Source organism: Cryptomeria japonica, unplaced genomic scaffold, assembly GCF_030272615.1.
Source record: "Cryptomeria japonica unplaced genomic scaffold, Sugi_1.0 HiC_scaffold_52, whole genome shotgun sequence".
Lineage (NCBI taxonomy): Eukaryota > Viridiplantae > Streptophyta > Pinopsida > Cupressales > Cupressaceae > Cryptomeria > Cryptomeria japonica.
The window spans coordinates 575001-590000 of record NW_026728874.1 but is presented as its reverse complement, the minus strand read 5'-3'; the positions used below and the strand labels follow the sequence as shown (position 1 = coordinate 590000).

At 59.9% G+C, this 15000-nt stretch overlaps 1 non-coding gene across 1 annotated transcript; it reads left to right on the top strand.

Moving 5' to 3' along the window:
- The first annotated feature begins 11421 nt into the window (after positions 1 to 11421).
- LOC131862881 (5S ribosomal RNA) lies at positions 11422 to 11540 on the top strand. The gene has a single exon (XR_009361817.1). It is a non-coding gene; the product is annotated as a 5S ribosomal RNA (ribosomal RNA).
- Positions 11541 to 15000: the final 3460 nt, after the last annotated feature.

Sequence of the window (15000 nt, the reverse complement as noted above, 5' to 3'; positions counted from 1 at the left end):
GCAGAGGAGGTTACCAGCCGAAGGATGCAGTAGCAATAACAGGTATAGTTCCGCGGCGGCCGAGAAGACTCACTGCATAGGAATCGGGATGCGAGGCGAGGGATGCGGCGGGAAGGCCCCGACGGCTAAACGGAAGAGGCTGCAGGGCCGCCTCGGAATGGTCCAAGCATCGGATGCGATTGGGACGACTACCAGTGCCAACCCCTTATCCCGCGATGCGTCCGATACACAGATAGTTCCAAGGCGGCCGAGGAGCCTCACCGCATATCAATCGGGGTGCGAGGCGAGGGATGGGGCGGGAAGGCCCCAACGGCTAGACGGAAGAGGCTTCAGGGCCACCTCGGAATGGTCCAAGCATCGGACGCGCTTGGGGCGACTGCCAGTGCCAACCCCTTATCCCGCGATGCGTCCGATACACAGATGGTTCCAAGGCGGCCGAGGAGCCTCACCGCATAGCAATCGGGGGTGCGAGGCGAGGGATGGGGCGGGAAGGCCCCAACGGCTAGACGGAAGAGGCTTCAGGGCCGCCTAGGAATGGTCCAAGCATCGGACACGCTTGGGGCGACTACCAGTGACAGCCCCCTATCCCGCGATGCGTCCGATACGAAGATGGTTCCAAGGCGGCCGAGGAGCCTCACCGCATAGCAATCGGGGTGCGAGGTGGGGGATGCGGCGAGATGGCCCCAACGGCTAGACGGAAGAGGCCACAGGGCCGCGTCGGAATAGTCCAAGCATCGGACGCGCTTGGGGCGACTACCAGTGACAACCCCTTATCCCGCGATGCGTCCGATACGAAGATAGTTCCAAGGCGGCCGAGGAGCCTCACCGCATAGCAATCGGGGTGCGAGGTGGGGGATGCGGCGAGATGGCCCCAACGGCTAGACGGAAGAGGCTGCAGGGCCGCCTCGGAATAGTCCAAGCATCGGACGCGCTTGGGGCCACTACCAGTGACAACCCCTTATCCCGCGATGCGTCCGATACGAAGATAGTTCCAAGGCGGCCGAAGAGCCTCACCGCATAGCAATCGGGGTGCGAGGTGGGGGATGCGGCGAGATGGCCCCAACGGCTAGACGGAAGAGGCCACAGGGCCGCCTCGGAATAGTCCAAGCATCGGACGCGCTTGGGGCGACTACCAGTGACAACCCCTTATCCCGCGATGCGTCCGATACGAAGATAGTTCCCAGGCGGCCGAGGAGCCTCACCGCATAGCAATCGGGGTGCGAGGCGAGGGATGCGGCGAGATGGCCCCAAAGGCTAGACGGAAGAGGCTGCAGGGCTGCCTCGGAATAGTCCAAGCATCGGACGCGCTTGGGGCGACTACCACTGCCAACCCCTTATCCCGCGATGCGTCCGATACACAGATAGTTCCGAGGCGGCCGAGGAGGTGGGGGATGCAGCGAGATGGCCCCAACGGCTAGACGGAAGAGGCTGCAGGGCCGCCTCGGAATAGTCCAAGCATCGGACGCGCTTGGGGCGACTACCAGTGACAACCCCTTATCCCGCGATGCGTCCGATACACAGATAGTTCCGAGGCGGCCAAGGAGCCTCACCGCATAGCAATCGTGGTGCGAGGTGGGGGATGCGGCGAGATGGCCCCAACGGCTAGACGGAAGAGGCTGCAGGGCCGCCTCGGAATGGTCCAAGCATCGGATGCGCTTGGGGCGACTACCACTGCCAACCCCTTATCCCGCGATGCGTCCGATACACAGATAGTTCCAAGGCGGCCGAGGAGCCTCACAGCATAGCAATCAGGGTGCGAGGCGAGGGATGCGGCGAGAAAGCCCCAACGGCTAGAGGGAAGAGGCTTCAGGTCCGCCTCGGAATGGTCCAAGCATCGGACGCGCTTGGGGCGACTACCAGTGACAACCCCTTATCCCGCGACGCGTCCGATACACAGATAGTTCCAAGGCGGCCGAGGAGCCTCACCGCATAGCAATCGGGGTGCGAGGCGAGGGATGCGGCGAGAAGGACCCAACGGCTACACGGAAGAGGCTTCGGGGCCGCCTCGGAATGGTCCAAGCATCGGACGCGCTTGGGGCGACTACCAGTGACAACCCCTTATCCCGCGACGCGTCCGATACACAGATAGTTCCAAGGCGGCCGAGGAGCCTCACCGCATAGCAATCGGGGTGCGAGGCGAGGGATGCGGCGAGAAGGACCCAACGGCTACACGGAAGAGGCTTCGGGGCCGCCTCGGAATGGTCCAAGCATCGGACGCGCTTGGGGCGACTACCAGTGACAACCCCTTATCCCGCGACGCGTCCGATACACAGATAGTTCCAAGGCGGCCGAGGAGCCTCACCGCATAGCAATCGGGGTGCGAGGCGAGGGATGCGGCGAGAAGGACCCAACGGCTAGACGGAAGAGGCTTCGGGTCCGCCTCGGAATGGTCCAAGCATCGGACGCGCTTGGGGCGACTACCAGTGACAACCCCTTATCCCGCGACGCGTCCGATACACAGATAGTTCCAAGGCGGCCGAGGAGCCTCACCGCATAGCAATCGGGGTGCGAGGCGAGGGATGCGGCGAGAAGGACCCAACGGCTAGACGGAAGAGGCTTCGGGTCCGCCTCGGAATGGTCCAAGCATCGGACGCGCTTGGGGCGACTACCAGTGACAACCCCTTATCCCGCGACGCGTCCGATACACAGATAGTTCCAAGGCGGCCGAGGAGCCTCACCGCATAGCAATCGGGGTGCGAGGCGAGGGATGCGGCGAGAAGGACCCAACGGCTAGACGGAAGAGGCTTCGGGTCCGCCTCGGAATGGTCCAAGCATCGGACGCGCTTGGGGCGACTACCAGTGACAACCCCTTATCCCGCGACGCGTCCGATACACAGATAGTTCCGAGGCGGCCGAGGAGCCTCACCGCATAGCAATCGGGGTGCGAGGCGAAGGATGCGGCGAGAAGGACCCAACGGCTAGACGGAAGAGGCTTCGGGTCCGCCTCGGAATGGTCCAAGCATCGGACGCGCTTGGGGCGACTACCAGTGACAACCCCTTATCCCGCGACGCGTCCGATACACAGATAGTTCCAAGGCGGCCGAGGAGCCTCACCGCATAGCAATCGGGGTGCGAGGCGAGGGATGCGGCGAGAAGGACCCAACGGCTAGACGGAAGAGGCTTCAGGGCCGCCTCGGAATGGTCCAAGCATCGAACGCGCTTGGGGCGACTACCAGTGACAACCCCTTATCCCGCGACGCGTCCGATACACAGATAGTTCCGAGGCGGCCGAGGAGCCTCACCGCATAGCAATCGGGGTGCGAGGCGAGGGATGCGGCGAGAAGGACCCAACGGCTAGACGGAAGAGGCTTCAGGGCCGCCTCGGAATGGTCCAAGCATCGGACGCGCTTGGGGCGACTACCAGTGACAACCCCTTATCCCGCGACGCGTCCGATACACAGATAGTTCCGAGGCGGCCGAGGAGCCTCACCGCATAGCAATCGGGGTGCGAGGCGAGGGATGCGGCGAGAAGGACCCAACGGCTAGACGGAAGAGGCTTCAGGGCCGCCTCGGAATGGTCCAAGCATCGGACGCGCTTGGGGCGACTACCAATGACAACCCCTTATCCCGCGACGCGTCCGATACACAGATAGTTCCGAGGCGGCCGAGGAGCCTCACCGCATAGCAATCGGGGTGCGAGGCGAGGGATGCGGCGAGAAGGACCCAACGGCTAGACGGAAGAGGCTTCAGGGCCGCCTCGGAATGGTCCAAGCATCGGACGCGCTTGGGGCGACTACCAGTGACAACCCCTTATCCCGCGACGCGTCCGATACACAGATAGTTCCGAGGCGGCCGAGGAGCCTCACCGCATAGCAATCGGGGTGCAAGGCGAGGGATGCGGCGAGAAGGACCCAACGGCTAGACGGAAGAGGCTTCAGGGCCGCCTCGGAATGGTCCAAGCATCGGACGCGCTTGGGGCGACTACCAGTGACAACCCCTTATCCCGCGACGCGTCCGATACATAGATAGTTCCGAGGCGGCCGAGGAGCCTCACCGCATAGCAATCGGGGTGCGAGGCGAGGGATGCGGCGAGAAGGACCCAACGGCTAGACGGAAGAGGCTTCAGGGCCGCCTCGGAATGGTCCAAGCATCGGACGCGCTTGGGGCGACTACCGTTGCCAACCCCTTATCCCGCGATGCGTCTGATACACAGATAGTTCCGAGGCGGCCGAGGAGCCTCACCGCATAGCAATCGGGTTGCGAGGCAGATTATTGGGAAGGGAACCCCCTGGGATGCGGCTCAAGCAGTGCCCAAAGGGACTGGAATGCGGAATCACATCGAGAGACCCAAATGCTATACGAGGGCTCAAATCGAATTATCGATTTGGCCACGACATGGACGCATCGGAACGACTACCTTTGCCGAACCACTCGCAATTGCATCCATACCGAAACCAATAGACATTTCCGTTAGAGCCCTCGCATAGCATTCGGGAATCTCGCATGCCCCTCTAAATCGACCAATGCTGGCGCTCAATGAAAATCCGAGCGCTACCACCGTTCGAGCGCCAGCATTGGTCGAGTTAGAGGGGCACGGGGGAGAATGCTCCAGTCAACACCTCCCCTATATAAGTTATTTGTCCGATTCTCGCACAACCGTAGTCTGCCTCGTCGAATCAAACAACGGTCCCAGATTCCGACTTCCGTTCCGTAGAGACCCAAAAGCTAGATGGAGGCTCGCAAGAAAGAGAGTCGGCGCATAGCAATCGGGTTTCTCGAACGTTTAGGGACCGAGCTCACTTGCGGATAGGGCAAAATCCGCCAAGCAACCCAAAAGCTAGACGGGGGCTCGAATCGAATCGCCTAGGCGGCCACAACAACGACGTGTTGGATCGACTACCAGTGCCAAACCATTCAGCAAGACTAGTCTGTGTCGAGGCCGGATAGAGATTCTCAGAGAGCGCCCGCATAGCATTTAGGAGACCTGCCGCGTCCCTCACACTCGACAAATGGTGGTGCACGTTTATAAATCCGAGCGATCCCAACCCTTTCAAGCACCAACATCGGTCGAGATAGAGGGGCACGGAGGGGGCTGCGTGAGACAACACAGTCCCCTATATAAGTTATTTGTCCGATTCTCACACATCCGAAGAATGGTCATCAAATCGGACAACAGCCCAAACTTCCGACTTCCGTCCCAGAAAGCCCAAGAGCTATCTAAAACGTTCATGGCCGGAACTCGATCGCGGCTATACCAGTCCGCCAAGCAACCCAAAAGCTAGACTGGAGCTCTAGTCGAATCACCTCTGTGGCCATTGCAAGGACGTGTTGGAGCGACTACCATTGCCGAACCATTCCGCAGGTCGAGTCCATACCAAGGCCGCATAGAGATTCACGATGAGCTCCTGCATAGCAATCAGGAGACTTGCCGTGTCCATCACAATCGATAAATCCTGGTGCAAGATTTTTGCATCCGAGCGCTCCAACCAGTCGAGCACCAGCATCAATCGACATAAACGGGCACGGGGGGAGGATGCTCGAGAACACTACCTCCCCTATATAAGTTATTTGTCCGATTCTCAAGCAGCCGAAGTCTGGTCATCGAATCGGGTCAAAGACCACAACTTCCGACTTTACCCACAATGCAAGTCATCGAATCGAACATCGGCCCCCGAGTCGGACTCCATGCGTATGTCAGGTCATCGGACCCAAATTCCGCCTTCCTGCGCATGGCGGGCCATCAATATCAACTCGGTCATCGGACCCAAACTCCGCCTTTTTGCGTATGGCACGCCTTCAAATCGGTCATCGGACCCAAATTCCGCCTTCCTGTGCATGGCGGGCCATCAACATCAACTCGGTCATCGGACCCAAATTCCGCCTTTCTGCGCATGGCACGCCATCAACTCGGTCATCGGACCCAAATTCCGCCTTCCTGCGCATGGCAGGTCATCGGACACAAATTCAGACCTCGCCAATATGCCTACGTATCGAATCGGTCATCGGACCCAACTTCCGACTTCATCCATACTGTAGGGTCTTTGAGGTTGGCGCGGTGCGCTCAACCCAGGGAGTCGACCCATCGAAGCATACACCTCCCCTATATAAGCTATTTGTCCGATTCCCACACCTGTGTAGTTTGCACCTCTGACCAGGACATCGACCCCAACTTCCGAACTCGACTGCAACGACGGCACCAGCGCCTTGGTGCGCACCTTGCGACGCACAGTCCCAACATTCGCCTTCCTGCACATGGCAGGTCATCGGACCCAAATTCCGACCTCGCGAGTATGCCTACATATCGAATCGGTCATCGGACCCAACTTCCGACTTCATCCATACCGTAGGGTCTTTGAGGTTGGCGCGGTGCGCTCAACCCGGGGAGTCGACCCAACGAAGCATACACCTCCCCTATATAAGCTATTTGTCCGATTCCCACACCTGTGTAGTTTGCACCTCCGATCAAGACATCGACCCCAACTTCCGAACTCGCCTCCAACGACCGAACCAGCGCCTTGGTGCGCACCTTGCAACGCACAGTGCCAACATTCGCCTTCCTGCACGTGGCAGGTCATCGGACCCAAATTCCGACCTCGCGAGTATGCCTACATATCGAATCGGTCATCGGACCCAACTTCCGACTTCATCCATACCGTAGGGTCTTTGAGGTTGGCGCGGTGCGCTCAACCCGGGGAGTCGACCCAACGAAGCATACACCTCCCCTATATAAGCTATTTGTCCGATTCCCACACCTGTGTAGCTTGCACCTCCGATCAGGACATCGACCCCAACTTCCGAACTCGACTAAAAAGACCGCACCAGCGCCTTGGTGTGCACCTTGCAACGCACAGTGTCAACATTCGCCTTCCTGCACATGGCAGGTCATCGGACCCAAATTCCGACCTCATGAGCATACCTACTAATCGAATCGGTCATCGGACCCAACTTCCGACTTCATCCATACCGTAGGGTCTTTGAGGTTGGCGCGGTGCGCTCAACCTGGGGAGTCGACCCATCGAAGCATACACCTCCCCTATATAAGCTATTTGTCCGATTCCGACACCTGTGTAGTTTGCACCTCCGCTCAGGACATCGACCCCAACTTCCGAACTCGCCTGCAACGACCGAACCAGCGCCTTGGTGCGCACCAAAAGTGCGCACTTTTGGAGGGCACTTTTGTGCGCTCCAAAGGTGCGCACTTTTGGAGGGCACTTTTCTGCGCTCCAAAGGTGCGCACTTTTGGAGGGCACTTTTTGGAGGGCACTTTTCTGCGCTCCAAAGGTGCGCACTTTTGGAGGGCACTTTTTGGAGGGCACTTTTCTGCGCTCCAAAGGTGCGCACTTTTGGAGGGCACTTTTTGGAGGGCACTTTTCTGCGCTCCAAAGGTGCGCACTTTTGGAGGGCACTTTTTGGAGGGCACTTTTCTGCGCTCCAAAGGTGCGCACTTTTGGAGGGCACTTTTTGGAGGGCACTTTTCTGCGCTCCAAAGGTGCGCACTTTTGGAGGGCACTTTTTGGAGGGCACTTTTCTGCGCTCCAAAGGTGCGCACTTTTGGAGGGCACTTTTTGGAGGGCACTTTTCTGCGCTCCAAAGGTGCGCACTTTTGGAGGGCACTTTTTGGAGGGCACTTTTCTGCGCTCCAAAGGTGCGCACTTTTGGAGGGCACTTTTTGGAGGGCACTTTTCTGCGCTCCAAAGGTGCGCACTTTTGGAGGGCACTTTTGTGCACTCCAAAGGTGCGCACTTTTGGAGGGCACTTTTCCTGTGCTCCAAAGGTGCACACCTAGGTGAGCACCTTCGACCACACCTTGTAGCACACCAAACTCTGACTTTCGACTTCATCCGCAATGCAGGGTCTTTGAGGTTGGCGCAATGCGCACAACCAGGGGAGTCGACCCATCAAACCCAACACCTCCCCTATATAAGCTATTTGTCTGATTCTCATACATGCGTAGCCTGCAGGAGCAATTAGGACATCGACCCCAACTTTCGGCTTCTAAACGAAAACAAGGTCTTTGAGGTTGGTGTAATGCGAACAACTAGGGGAGTCAACCCATCAAACCCAACACCTCCCCTATATAAGCTATTTGTCTGATTCTCATACATGTGTAGTCTACAGGAGCAATTAGGACATCGACCCCAACTTTTGACTTCTTAACGAAAACAAGGTCTTTGAGGTTGACGTAATGCGCACAACCAGGGGAGTCGACCCATCAAACCCAACACCTCCCCTATATAAGCTATTTGTCCGATTCTCATACATGTGTAGCCTGCAGGAGCCATTAGGACATTGACCCCAACTTTTGACTTCTTAACGAAAACAAGGTCTTTGAGGTTGGCGTAATGCGCACAACCAAGGGAGTTGACCCATCAAACCCAACACCTCCCCTATATAAGCTATTTGTCTGATTCTCATACATGTGTAGCCTGCAACAACGATTAGGACATCCACCCCAACTTCTGAATTCGTCTGCGTTGACCGCACCAAAGGTGCACGCCTTGGTGCTCACCAAAATCCGACTTCCGACTTCTTCTGCTATGCGGGGTCTTTGAGGTTGGCGCAGTGCGCACAACCAGGGGAGTCAACCCACCGAATGCAACACCTCCCCTATATAAGCTATTTGTCTGATTCTCATACATGCGTAGACTGCAGCAATGATTAGGACATCCACCCCAACTTTTGACTTCTTAAACAAGACAGGGTCTTTGAAGTTGGTGCAGTGCACACAACCAGGGGAGTCGACCCATCAAACGCAACACCTCCCCTATATAAAGCTATTTGTCCGATTCTCATACGTGTAGTCTGCAGCAGCGATTAGGACATCGACCCCAACTTCCGAATTCGTTTGCATTGACCGCACCAAAGGTGCACGCCTTGGTGTGCACCCTGGAGTGCACTTTGGTGCTCACCTCGGTGCACACTTTGGTGTGCACCTCGGTGTGCACCAAAGGTGCGCACCTTGGAGCGCACCAAAGGTGTACACTTTGGAGCGCACCACATAGGGTCTTTGAGAGGTTGGCGCAGTGCGCACACCAAGGTGGGTGTTGAGGTGCGTGCCGAGGTGGGTGGGTGCTAGGGTGCGCTCCATGGTGGGTGCCAGGGTGGGTGCGTGCTAGGGTGGATTCCAAAGAGGGTCATAGGGTGGGTGCCAAGGTGGGTTGGTGATATAGTGGGTTCAAAGGTGGGTACTAGGGTGGGTTCCAAGGTGGGTCACAAGTTGGGTGCCAGGATGCGTGGGTGTTAGGTTGGGTGCCAAGGTGGGCTCCTGCGTGGGTGGGTGCTAGGGTGGGTTTCAAGGTGGACGCGAGGGCGGGTGCCAAGGTGGGTAACAAGTTGGGTGTTAGGATGGGTGAGTGCTAGAGTGGGTGCCAAGGTGGGTGGGTGCTAAGGTGGATGCCAAGGTGGTTCACAGGGTGGGTGGGTTCTAGGGTGAGTTCCAAGGTGGGTCACAGGTTCAGTGCTAGGGTGGGTGTCAAGGCGGGTGTCGAGGTGCCTGGGTGCTAGGGTGTGGATGCCAATGTGGGTCATAGGGTGGGTACTAGGGTGGGCTGCAATGTGGGTGCCAAGGTGGGTAACATGCTCGGTGGGTTCTAAATTGGGTGCCAGGGTGGGTGTGCACCCACCTTGCCCGAGGTGGGTGCCAAGGTGCCAGTGTGGGTGGGTGCTAAGGTGGATGCCAAGGTGGGTGAGAAGGTGGGTGATAGGTTGAGTGGTAGGATGGGTGGGTGCCAAGATGGGTCACAGGGTGGGTGCAAGGGTGGGTAGGTGCTAGGGTTGGTGTCAGGGTGGGTGGGTGCTAGGTTGGGTTCCAAGGTGGGTGCGAGGGTGAGTGTCAAGGTGGGTCACAGGTTAGGTGCTAGGATGGGTGAGTGCTAGGGTGCAAAGGTGCCAGGGTGGGTGCTAGGATGGGTCGATGCTAGGGTGAGTGGCAAGGTGGGTCCACAAGTGTCAAGGTGGGTGCCGAGGTGGGTGCCAAGTCGGCGACTGCTATGGTGGATGCCAAGGTGGGTCACGGGGTGGGTGCCAAGTTGCTAGGTTGGGTTCCAAGGTGGGTGCCAACGTGGGTGCTAGGGTGCGTGGGTTAAAGGGTGTGTCACAACGTGGGTGCCAGGATGGGTGCGCACCCACACTGGCCAAGACGGGTGCGGGTGCAAGGTTGGGTTCCAAGCCCGGTCACAGGCTGGGTGCTAGGATGGGTGGGTGCCAAGGTGGGCACCAGGGTGGGTGCACCCACCCTGGCCAAGGTGGGTCACGGGGTGGGTCCTAGGGTGGGTAACGGGGTGGGTACTAAGGTGCGTGCCAAGGTGGGTCATAGGGTGGGTGCCAAGGTGGGCACCAGGGTGGGTGTGCACCAACCCTAGCCAGGGTAGGTCACGGGGTGGTTGTCGGGGTGGGCGTCAAGGAGCCAAGGTGGGTGGCAAGTAGCCAAGTTGCGTGCCAAGGTGGGTGTCGGGGTGGGTGCCAAGGATCCAAGGTGGGTGCCAAGGAACCAAGGTGGGTGTCTGGGTGGGTGCCGAGGTGGGAGCCAGGGTGGGTCCCAAGGTGAGTGCAAAGGTGGGTGCCAGGGTCAAGGTGAGTGCCAATGTGGGTTCCAAGGTGCCAGGGTCAGGGTGAGTGCCAATGTGGGTTCAAAGGTGCTAAGTTGGGTGCGAGGTTGGGTGCGAGGGTGGGTGGGTGCCAAGGTGTGCTAGGTGGAAGCCCGGGTGGGTCGGCATCCCATGGGTGTCGAGTTGGGTGCCTGATGGGTGCTTCTTGTCAAGTTTTAGTCGTCGGGACTCATTTCGAGCCTTAGAGGTCGTTTCTTGTCCGGTTGCCCTGTCTTCGACCTGGGAACCCAATTTTGGTCCTCGGGTCCCATTTTTTTTTGTCTCGCATCCCACTTTTGGCCTGTGGCCTTTTCGGGGTCGATTCTCGTTTTGGGCATCAGAGCATGTTTCTTCTCCTAAAACCCAATATTTGTTTATTAAGTCTCGGAACACATTTTTGTTCTCGTGGACCCATCATGGGTCTTGGAACGCATTTGTGGTCCTTGGGTCCCATTTTGCATCCCGAAACTTGTGTTTTGGTGCTTGATCCCTATTTTGGGTGCCCACCTTGCACCAAGTGCGCACCCGGGGCAAACCGAGCGCCTTGGTGCACCGGGGCAAGATCGAGCGTGCACCCGAGGCGCCCCGAACATGCACCAAGGTGCACTCGGCCCACATGTGAGCGCAGGTCGTTGCGCCCGAGGTGGTGTGTGGGCACCGCGTTGCAGACGGGACACTGCACGCACACGACGCCCCCTCCAGGTGCACGCACGTAGGCCGGGCCGGGTGCACACCCGACGCCCTAGCAAGGTGCGCGCACCCGGGCAGGGCTCACACTTGGCGAACGGGGCGCACTTCGCGAGGGAGGGTGTGCACCTCGACGGGGGTGGGTGGCCGGGGTGGATTCGCACGTGGGTCGCGGTTTGCTAAGTACACACTGCGACAAGCTCATAACGGGTGCGATCATACCAGCATTAGTGCACCAGATCCCATCAGAACTCCGCAGTTAAGCGCGCTTGGGCCGGAGTAGTACTGGGATGGGTGACCTCCCGGGAAGTCCCGGTGTTGCACCCTTTTTTAGTTTTTCGCCGGGCGTCGCAATGCTATTTGAATAAACCTTTTGCCCGTTTGCGTTCTCGTCGGGGCCGAGCCGGGCCGGGGTGCGCTGCCCGCACTACCGCGCGCGCGGGGGCGACACCGAGCGCGCACCCGAGGCGCCCCGAGCACACAGGCCACGGTGCAACCCGGGCGTTGTGCGCGCACCCCGGTGCGCCCGAGGTGCTGCGCGCGCACCCAGGTGAAATCGGTGTGCACCTCGGCCAGTGCGCGCTCGGTCGAGTCGCGCACGTTGGCCAAGGTGCACGGTGATGTTTCTTACTCTAAGGTTCCGCACCAGACGCCCGGGACAGGTGAGCGAAGCTGGGCGGGGCCGGGTGCGCGGCCGGGGCAGGTGCACGCAGCTGGAGAGAGCTTTGGAGCACACTTCGGAGCGCACCAATGATGCGCTCCATTCAAAAGTTTCCTGAAAAGGCAAAAAAAGTTGAGATTATAGAATTTCCCACTTGAGAGATTGTAAAAAAAAAAAATTTAAAATGAAGGAAACGCGGGTGCCAAGGTGTGCGCAGCCCAGCCAAGGTGTGCGCACCAAGGCGCCCACCCTGGCGAAGGTGCACGCAAGGTGCGCACCCGAGGCAAACCGGACAATTAACCCAACTTTCGACTTCGCGCGCACCTTGGAGCGCACTTCGGAGCGCTCCTTGGTGCGCACCAATCTTGGGCACCTCGGAGTGCACCATGGCGCCCACCAAGGTGCGCACCCGGGGCAAACCGAGCTCCGACTTCGTGCGCACCTTGGAGCGCACGAAAGGTGCGCACCATGGCGCCCACCAAGGTGCGCAGCCCAGCCAAGGCGTGCGCATCAAGGTGCGCACCCTGGCGAAGGTGCGCACCCGGGGCAAACCGAGCTCCGACTTCGTGCGCACCTTGGAGCGCACAAAAGGTGCGCAACCCAGCCAAGGTGTGCGCACCCCGGTCAAACCGAGCTCCGAATCGTGCGCACCAGAGGTGCACGCCATCGTGCGCACCTTGGAGCACACTTCGGAGCCCTCCTTGGTGCGCGCCGATGTTGCGCACCTCGGAGCGCACCCGGGGAAAACAATGCAATTAACCCGACTTTCGACTTCGTGGGCACCTCGGAGCGCTCTCGGGTTCGCACCTCGGAGCACACCGAGGTGCGCACCTTTGATGCGCTGCCTTCACCAATTTCCAGAAAAGGCAAGAAAACATTGAGAAGGTGTGCGCACCGAGGTGCCCACCCTGGCGAAGGTGCACGCGAGGTGCGCACCCGGGGCAAACCGGGCTCCGACTTCGTGCACGCCGCACCTTGGAGCACACTTCGGAGCGCTCCTTGGTGCGCACCAGGGCGCGCAACCCAGCCGAGGTGCCCACCCCGGCGAAGGTGCACGCGAGGTGCGCACCCGGGGCAAACCGGGCTCCGACTTCGTGCACGCCATGGTGCCCACCGCGGCGAAGGTGCACGCGAGGTGCGCACCCGGGGCAAACCGGGCTCCGACTTCGTGCACGCCGCACCTTGGAGCACACTTCGGAGCGCTCCTTGGTGCGCACCATGGTGCCCACCAGGGCGCGCAACCCCGCCGAAGGTGCACGCGAGGTGCGCACCCGGGGCAAACCGGGCTCCGACTTCGTGCACGCCGCACCTTGGAGCACACTTCGGAGCGCTCCTTGGTGCGCACCATGGTGCCCACCAGGGCGCGCAACCCCGCCGAAGGTGCACGCGAGGTGCGCACCCGGGGCAAACCGGGCTCCGACTTCGTGCACGCCATGGTGCGCACCGCGGCGAAGGTGCGCACCCGGGGCAAACCGGGCTCCGACTTCGTGCACGCCGCACCTTGGAGCACACTTCGGAGCGCTCCTTGGTGCGCACCAGGGCGCGCAACCCAGCCGAGGTGCCCACCCCGGCGAAGGTGCACGCGAGGTGCGTACCCGGGGCAAACCGGGCTCCGACTTCGTGCACGCCGCACCTTGGAGCACACTTCGGAGCGCTCCTTGGTGCGCACCATGGTGCCCACCAGGCCGCGCAACCCAGCCAAGGTGTGCGCACCAAGGTGCACGCGAGGTGCGCACCCGGGGCAAACCGGGGTCCGACTTCGTGCACGCCGCACCTTGGAGCACACATCGGGGCGCTCCCGGGTTCGCACCGGCGTTGCGCACCGTGGTGGGCACCTCGGAGCACACCAAGGTGGGCAGCGAGGTGCGCACCTTTGATGCGATGCCTTCACTAATTTCCATAAAAGGCAAAAAAAAAACGAGATTTTAAAATTTCCGTTTTGAAAGATAGTGAGAAAAAGGGAATGCTGGTGCCATCTTGAGCCCGCCCTGGTGCGCAGCCCAGCCAAGGTGTGCGCACCAAGGTGCCCACCCTGGCGAAGGTGCGCGCCCGGGCAATTAACCCAACTTCCAACTTCGCGCGCGCCAGGGTGGGAGCGCACCCAACAACCGGGCCTGGGAAGAGCCAATGCGAGAAACCCCACCAAACGCTCTGACAAAAAAAGAGGGGGCGCTCCAGTAACCCCGCTTCGGAGCGCACCCTGGGCAAACCCAGCCAAGGTGCCCACCCCGGCCAAGGTGCAGGCGAGGTGCGCACCCGGGGCAAACCGGGCTCCGACAACGTGCACGCCGCACCTTGGAGCACACTTCGTAGCGCTCCCGGGTGCGCACCTCAGAGCACACCAAGGTGGGCAGCGAGGTGCGCACCTTTGATGCGCTGCCTTCACTAATTTCCAGAAAAGGCAAAAAAAAAAGGAGATTTTAAAATTTCCGTTTTGAAAGATAGTGAAAAAAACGGAACGCGCGTGCCATCTTGAGCCCGCCCTGGTGCGCAGCCCAGGTAAGGTGCCCACCCTGGCAAAGGTGCGCACCCGGGCAATTAACCCTACTTCCGACTTCGTGCGCGCCAGGGTGGCAACCGGGCCTCGGAAGAGCCAATGCGAGAAACCCCACCAAACGCTCCGACAAAAAAAGAGGCGGCGCTCCAATAACCCCGCTTCGGAGCGCAGCCGGGGCAAACCCAGCCAAGGTGCCCACCCCGACGAAGGTGCACGCGAGGTGCGCACCCGGGGCAAACCGGGCTCCGACAACGTGCACGCAGCACCTTGGAGCACACTTCGAAGCACTCCCGGGTGCCCACCGGCGTTGCGCACCGTGGTGGGCAGCGAGGTGCGCACCTTTGATGCGCTGCCTTCACTAATTTCCAGAAAAAGGCAAAAAAAAATGAGATTTTAAAATTTCCGTTTTGAAAGATAGTGAAAAAAAAGGAACGCGGGTGCCATCTTGAGCCCGCCCTGGTGCGCAGCCCAGGCAAGGCATGCGCACCAAGGTGCCCACCCGAGGTGCACACCCGGGGCAAACCGGGCTCCGACTTCGTGCAGGCCGCACCTTGGAGCACACTTCGGAGCGCTCCTTGGTGCGCACCATGGTGCCCACCAGGGCGCGCAACCCAGCCAAGGTCTGCACA